The following is a 7,104-nucleotide window of genomic DNA, read 5'->3' on the forward strand; positions in this document are numbered from 1 at the left end:
GGTTCGCTGTTTCAGCGGTTCGGTTCAATGAAATTGCGTGGGCATGTCACACGTGGATATTCCAAGGAGATGAACGACAGTATATTTATTGAGACAATGCTGAAATAGCTGAAAACAACAATCCATGGGTGAATCAGTGCCACATTACATTTCTTTGCAGAAATGGAGAAGTTATCCTGCAAATTTAGATGATGTTGGTAAATATAAAAATATATATAAAAAAATGTATTGTTCTGCTCATACCCAGGACAGAGGCTCCCGTCTGCGGCCAAGGGACTTTATATGTATCCTGCACATGGGGGAAACTGATTGGAAGTCAAGTCAACTGAAACATTCTGGTCTCCAGACTGGCTGTTGTTATAGGATGGTTGTCTCTGTTAATAGATTACAGGACTGTGTACATGTTGTTTTTTGATGTGTTGCTTCAGTCCTCTGTCTAATTTTAGTATGTAGCGGTATACAGTTTGAGATTAATGTTAAACTGTATATTAAAAATGTATTCTGAAGTTTCAGTTACCAAAGACAACATGTCACTCCCAGTGAATCGGCAGCAGGGGGACATGTCTGAGAATGTTTCCTTGATCGTGATTGGCCTATTGTTATCATGATTGTGATTGGCCTATTGTTATCATGATTGTGATTGGCCTATTGTTATCATGATTGTGATTGGCCTATTGTTATCATGATTGTGATTGGCCTATTGTTATCATGATTGTGATTGGCCTATTGTTATCATGATTGTGATTGGCCTATTGTTATCATGATTGTGAATGGTCCAGAAATTGGAGGAATGGAATTTGCTGAAGTGATTTATATTTATATTATTTTATACTTAAACCTCTTTAAATCCTCTATTCATTTTTTATTTGACTTTAAAATATATATAGAATGTAGTAAGTACATGCTTAACATTGCAGAGTTCTCCTCTCATTATAAAGTAACTTCTGTCTCCTTTATATTACTGCACCTTAATACCTGGACTTTGTACATTTTCTGACACTTGATTTCGGTAGAGGGCTTGTTTGTGTTTTTCTAGTCTATTTATTTGAAAACTGTGAATAAAATTGGGCCCACTGTTTATCAGAGTTATCACTGGTGCTAGATATGGGGTTTAGGGTTTAGAAGATAGAGGTTAGAGGTTAGAGGTTAGAGGTGGAATGTTGAGAGACTGAGTTTCTATGGAATATATGACATATCTAGAGTGATGAAGTGAGGTGGATGAGAGAGAGAGAGAGAGAGAGAGACAGAGAGGGGGAGGGTGGGTGGGTGGGGGGGAGGGAGGGGGACAGATTGATGTGAAGGCTGAATGTTGGCCCGAGTCTGTGAATTAAAAAAATAATTAATTAATTAAATATAGTACATTATTACAGATCCCTGTTGAATGCTGTCTGATGTACTCACTCACTCACTCACTCACTCACTCACTCACTCACTCACTCACTCACTCACTCACTCACTCACTCACTCACTCACTCACTCACTCACTCACTCACTCACTCACTCACTCACTCACTCACTCACTCACTCACTCACACAGTCTGCAGAGGACAGACGTACAGGTCTGTGGGAGTAAGAGAGAGGAGAGACACACTTGACTGGGACACTCACTGTCTTTGGGGAGTCACGGGTGTTCAGAGGAGCATCACTGTCTTTGGGGAGTCACGGGTGTTCAGAGGGGCATCACTGTCTTTGGGGAGTCACGGGTGTTCAGAGGGGCATCACTGTCTTTGGGGAGTCACGGGTGTTCAGAGGGGCATCAGTGTCTTTGGGGAGTCACGGGTGTTCAGAGGGGCATCACTGTGTCGTGTCTTTGGCATCATTAAGACTGAAAATCTATTTATCAAATAACTCTCTGTAATTATTATTACGCGATTAAACTGATTAATCATGTAACTGTAATTAACCTCTTACATCTAGACGTTCCGCTAGCGGAACACCTGCTCCAATATCCAATGAAATACAAACTCCTCTAAAATCCGAAAAGTTCCATTTTTCAAACATATGACTATTTTACAGCATTTTAAAGACAAGACTCTCGTTAATCTAACCACACTGTCTGATTTTAAAAAGGCTTTACAGCGAAAGCAAAACATTAGATTATGTCAGCAGAGTACCAAGCCAGAAATAATCAGACACCCATTTTTCAAGCTAGCATATAATGTCACAAAAAACAAAACCACAGCTAAATGCAGCACTAACCTTTGATGATCTTCATCAGATGACAACCCTAGGACATTATGTTATACAATGCATGCATGTTTTGTTCAATCAAGTTCATATTTATATCAAAAACCAGCTTTTTACATTAGCATGTGACGTTCAGAACTAGCATACCCCCCGCAAACATCCGGTGAATTTACTAAATTACTCACGATAAACGTTCACAAAAAACATAACAATTATTTTAAGAATTATAGATACAGAACTCCTCTATGCACTCGATATGTCCGATTTTAAAATAGCTTTTCGGTGAAAGCACATTTTGCAATATTCTCAGTAGATAGCCCAGCCATCACGGCTAGCCATTTAGACACCGACCAAGTTTAGCCCTGATCAAACTCCGATTTACTATTACAAAAGTTTCATTACCTTTGTTGTCTTCGTCAGAATGCACTCCCAGGACTGCTACTTCAATAACAAATGTTGGTTTGGTCCAAAATAATCCATCGTTATATCCGAATAGCGGCGTTTTGTTCGTGCGTCCCAGACACTATCCGAAATGGTAAAGAAGGGTCGTGCGCATGGCGCAATTCGTGACAAAAAAATTCTAAATATTCCATTACCGTACTTCGAAGCATGTCAACCGTTAAAATCAATTTTTATGCCATTTTTCTCGTAGAAAAGCGATAATATTCCGACCGGGAATTTCCTTTTCGGCAAACAGAGGAAAAAATCACAAAGACGGGGGCGGCCAGGTCACGCGCCTAAGCCCACAGTCCCTTGATCGGCCACTTGAGAAAGGCGATAATGTGTTTCAGCCTGGGGCTGGGATGACGACATTCAGGTTTTTCCCGGGCTCTGAGCGCCTATGGACGATGTAGGAAGTGTCACGTTAGAGCAGAGATCCTTAGTAAAAGATAGAGATGGCAAAGAAGTTCCAGAAATGGTCAGACAGGCCACTTCCTGTAAAGGAATCTCTCAGGTTTTGACCTGCCATTTGAGTTCTGTTATACTCACAGACACCATTCAAACAGTTTTAGAAACTTTAGGGTGTTTTCTATCCATATATAATAAGTATATGCATATTCTAGTTACTGGGTAGGATTAGTAACCAGATTAAATCGGGTACGTTTTTTATCCAGCCGTGAAAATACTGCCCCCTAGCCATAAGAGGTTAACTAGGAAGTCGGGGCACCAAGGAAAATATTCAGATTACAAAGTTATAATTTTCCTAATATAACTTTCAGATATTTGAATATCTGATCAATTAGTCCTCGAATTAATGAATTATTATTTACCTCACGTTAGTCTCATTTCAAACGTCGTAAATTGTTGGTTATCTGCACGAACCCAGTCTTCACTATGAGTCATCCATACATCAATCGTCTTAAAATCATTTATTTACTAACTAAGTAATTCACAGAAATGCATAACAAACAGTAGATATGTTCACAAGGAAATGATAGGAGAATGTGCCCTAGTGGGCTAAACCGGCATGGCGGCTTGTTAGACAAAAGGGGAGTGGGGGGTCAGCTGAGGAGGCACTACAGAGTTGAATATTATAACAATTGAAATGCTAATCCTTTGCACATGAACGCTCACTCATTCGGGAACAATTGCAATCAATATATATATTTACGCTCAGTGTGTCGTCGGGATCTCTGTTGAAAAGTTTGTTTCTGTTGGAGAGTCTGTCCGCCCTCTCTCTCTCTCTTTGTCGTGGTTAGAATGCATAGTTCAGAGTAACATTCATTCATGTCGTTCTAGAATGGCGGTTTTGGCGGTTGTCGGTTTTCACATTCAATGTTACCAAATTCCCAGCTGCAGACCAGTAATTAATATCAAAGACTTGTTCTTATTCTGTCGGTATCGATAGTCTAAGAGTTTAACCACGTGGTATGGTTAAAAGTTAATCAAGAGAAATGCATGGTCTCAAACCTTGGCCCTCTTGTTGTCAAGGTAAGCTGGTCTCCTCTCAAACCTTGGCCCTCTCGTTATCGAGGTAAACTGGTCTGGTGATAGAAAACCTAGGTGTGGGTTTTATTCGGAAGAGCAGAAAAGGGCCTGTCCCATGACGCCAGACCATAACTGTGCTCATGGGCGGTCCTCTGATTTAGTTAAACTCCAAAGGAAATTGGAGTTTCCTTCATTAAACAGTCCAAAATCACATTACACAATTTCACAAACAGTTCCATCCCCACTCATTCATTTTATACAACAATTAGATGTACGCCTCATAGCTAAGGCTATTGTATAAACAGCGTTATGGTAATGTGGCCGTATTGTCTCTCATGAGTTTCACAAAATTGTACCAAATGGACCAGTTCGTAGCTGGATTCTTCACCGATCTTTTATACCTTCTCCAGAACATAAATGTCGTTCGGTTCTCCAGTTCTGTGAGGTGGAAGAAATTCCTTTGTCTTCTCTATGAAACTCACTCTCTCTCTATACTGTGGCCATGAGGAGAGGGTCTCCTCATAGGAATTTACGACCTCTCTTACAGAGCCTGGTGAAAGGGTATAGAGTGGGAGAGGGGGATGGTGCTCGCTGTACCCAAAGAGGGCAACATCATGACAACTGTCTTTGGGGAGTCACGGGTGTTCAGAGGAGCATCACTGTCTTTGGGGAGTCACGGGTGTTCAGAGGGGCATCACTGTCTTTGGGGAGTCACAGGTGTTCAGAGGGGCATCACTGTCTTTGGGGAGTCATGGGTGTTCAGAGGGGCATCACTGTCTTTGGGGAGTCACGGGTGTTCAGAGGGGCATCACTGAGTCTGGTGTGTGTATTTTCTCTACACAGGACCATGCAACTCTTTAACAGGTGAGTATTCCTCATCATCTCAATCTCTCTGTCTCTCTGTCTACCTCTCTCCTTTCTCTGTCTACCTCTCTCTCTCCATCTCTCTCTCTCTCATTTCTGTCTACCTCTCTCTCTCTCCATCTCTCTCTCATTTCTCTCTCTCTCCATCTCTCTCTCATTTCTCTGTCTACCTCTCTCTCTCCATCTCTCTCTCATTTCTCTCTCTCCATCTTTCTCTCATTTCTCTGTCTCTCTCTCTCTGTCTATGGTCTCTATTTATTTATTTCTCTCTCTATCTACTGCTGTCCATCTGTTCAGCTCTGTCTATCTACACTGTTAGAAAAAAAAACTCCTATCTAGAATCTAAAAGGGTTCTTTGGCTGTGCCCATAGGAGAACAATTTCCAGAGAGGGTTCTACACGGAACCCTAAAGAGTTCAGCCTGGAACTAAAAAAAGGTTGTAGTATGGTGACAGCCGAGGAACCCTTTTGGAACCCTTTTTTCTAAGAGTGTGCTGTGTATGAATATTTATTCTGAAAGTAAAGATACTGTATTTTATTGTTATATTAAGTTTCTTGGCTCAAACCTAATTACATTCCTAAACCCTACGCACTACGCACTAAACCATACACACTACGCACTACACACTACGCACTACGCACTAAACCCTGCACACTACGCACTACACACTAGCCGAGATCTCAGTTGACACGGTCATAACTCCACCTTGCCTTCTGATAAGCAATATTCAGGTGGAAGCTTCACCATAGTCAGCATATACCAAATCCTCTAAGATCTGCACACCTGAATAGGATTCAGGGTTTAGGGAGCTCCTGAATAGGATTCAGGGTTTAGGGAGCACCTGAATAGGATTCAGGGTTTAGGGAGCTCTGAATAGGATTCAGGGTTTAGGGAGCACCTGAATAGGATTCAGGGTTTAGGGAGCTCCTGAATAGGATTCAGGGTTTAGGGAGCACCTGAATAGGATTCAGGGTTTAGGGAGCTCCTGAATAGGATTCAGGGTTTAGGGAGCACCTGAATAGGACTCAGGGTTTAGGGAGCACCTGAATAGGACTCAGGGTTTAGGGAGCACCTGAATAGGACTCAGGGTTTAGGGAGCACCTGAATAGGACTCAGGGTTTAGGGAGCACCTGAATAGGATTCAGGGTTTAGGGAGCACCTGAATAGGACTCAGGGTTTAGGGAGCACCTGAATAGGACTCAGGGTTTAGGGAGCACCTGAATAGGACTCAGGGTTTTTTAGGGGTTGGGCCTATTACTCCTTCAATTCCTAAACGCATTGCTTTAAAACCCAGTGATCTAACATCGCTTTAAAACCCAGTGATCTAACATCGCTTTAAAACCCAGTGATCTAACATCGCTATAAAACCCAGTGATCTAACATTACTATAAAACCCATAGAGCTAACATTACTATAAAACCCAGTGATCTAACATCGCTATAAAACCCAGTGATCTAACATCGCTATAAAACCCAGTGATCTAACATTACAATAAAACCCATAGAGCTAACATTACTATAAAACCCAGTGATCTAACATCGCTATAAAACCCAGTGATCTAACATTACTATAAAACCCATAGCGCTAACATTGCTATAAAACCCATAGAGCTAACATTACCTCATTTATCACCTACCTGCAATGTAAACCCAATGATCTAACATTACCTCAGCAACAGCAGGTGAGATGTGCTTATGAAGTTGACATGAGTCAGTTCTATGAAGGTGAGGTGACGTCGACCTGTCTGTCAGGGATTACAGAATCTGATAGAGATTGGCCTGTGTAATCCGGATCAGATTAGGACAGTGATTTCCTGAGACCCAGCAGTATCTAGAGTATCTGAGCCATGGGATTAGTAGCATCAGTAGTCTGTAATATCGGTTTTCAAACCTCTCCTCGGGGACCCCCAGACATTTTACAATTTTGTTGTAGCCCTGAACTAGCTCACCTGAATAACCTAGTCAAGGGCTTGATGATTAGTTGGCGACTGGAATCAGGTGGGCTAACTCTGTAATACATCAAATACATAGAACGGATGGGGGTCCCTGAGTAAAGGTTTGAGAACCACTTTTAAGAATAGGTATCAGACCTGCTTCTAGCAAAGTTCTACATGAAAGGCTTAAT

The 7,104-nt window shown here is 41.6% G+C and overlaps 1 protein-coding gene across 1 annotated transcript in view; it reads left to right on the forward strand.

The window, feature by feature from the left end:
• LOC106605304 (mucin-17) overlaps positions 1 to 1,238 on the forward strand; it is a 45,894-nt gene extending 44,656 nt beyond the window's left edge. The window contains exon 14 of the mRNA XM_045694308.1: positions 248 to 1,238. The gene's annotated coding sequence lies outside the window, so the exon portion shown is untranslated. The remainder of the gene's footprint in view (positions 1 to 247) is intronic.
• The last annotated feature ends 5,866 nt before the right edge of the window (positions 1,239 to 7,104 follow it).

Source organism: Salmo salar, chromosome ssa01 (assembly GCF_905237065.1).
Source record: "Salmo salar chromosome ssa01, Ssal_v3.1, whole genome shotgun sequence".
NCBI classification, from domain to species: domain Eukaryota; kingdom Metazoa; phylum Chordata; class Actinopteri; order Salmoniformes; family Salmonidae; genus Salmo; species Salmo salar.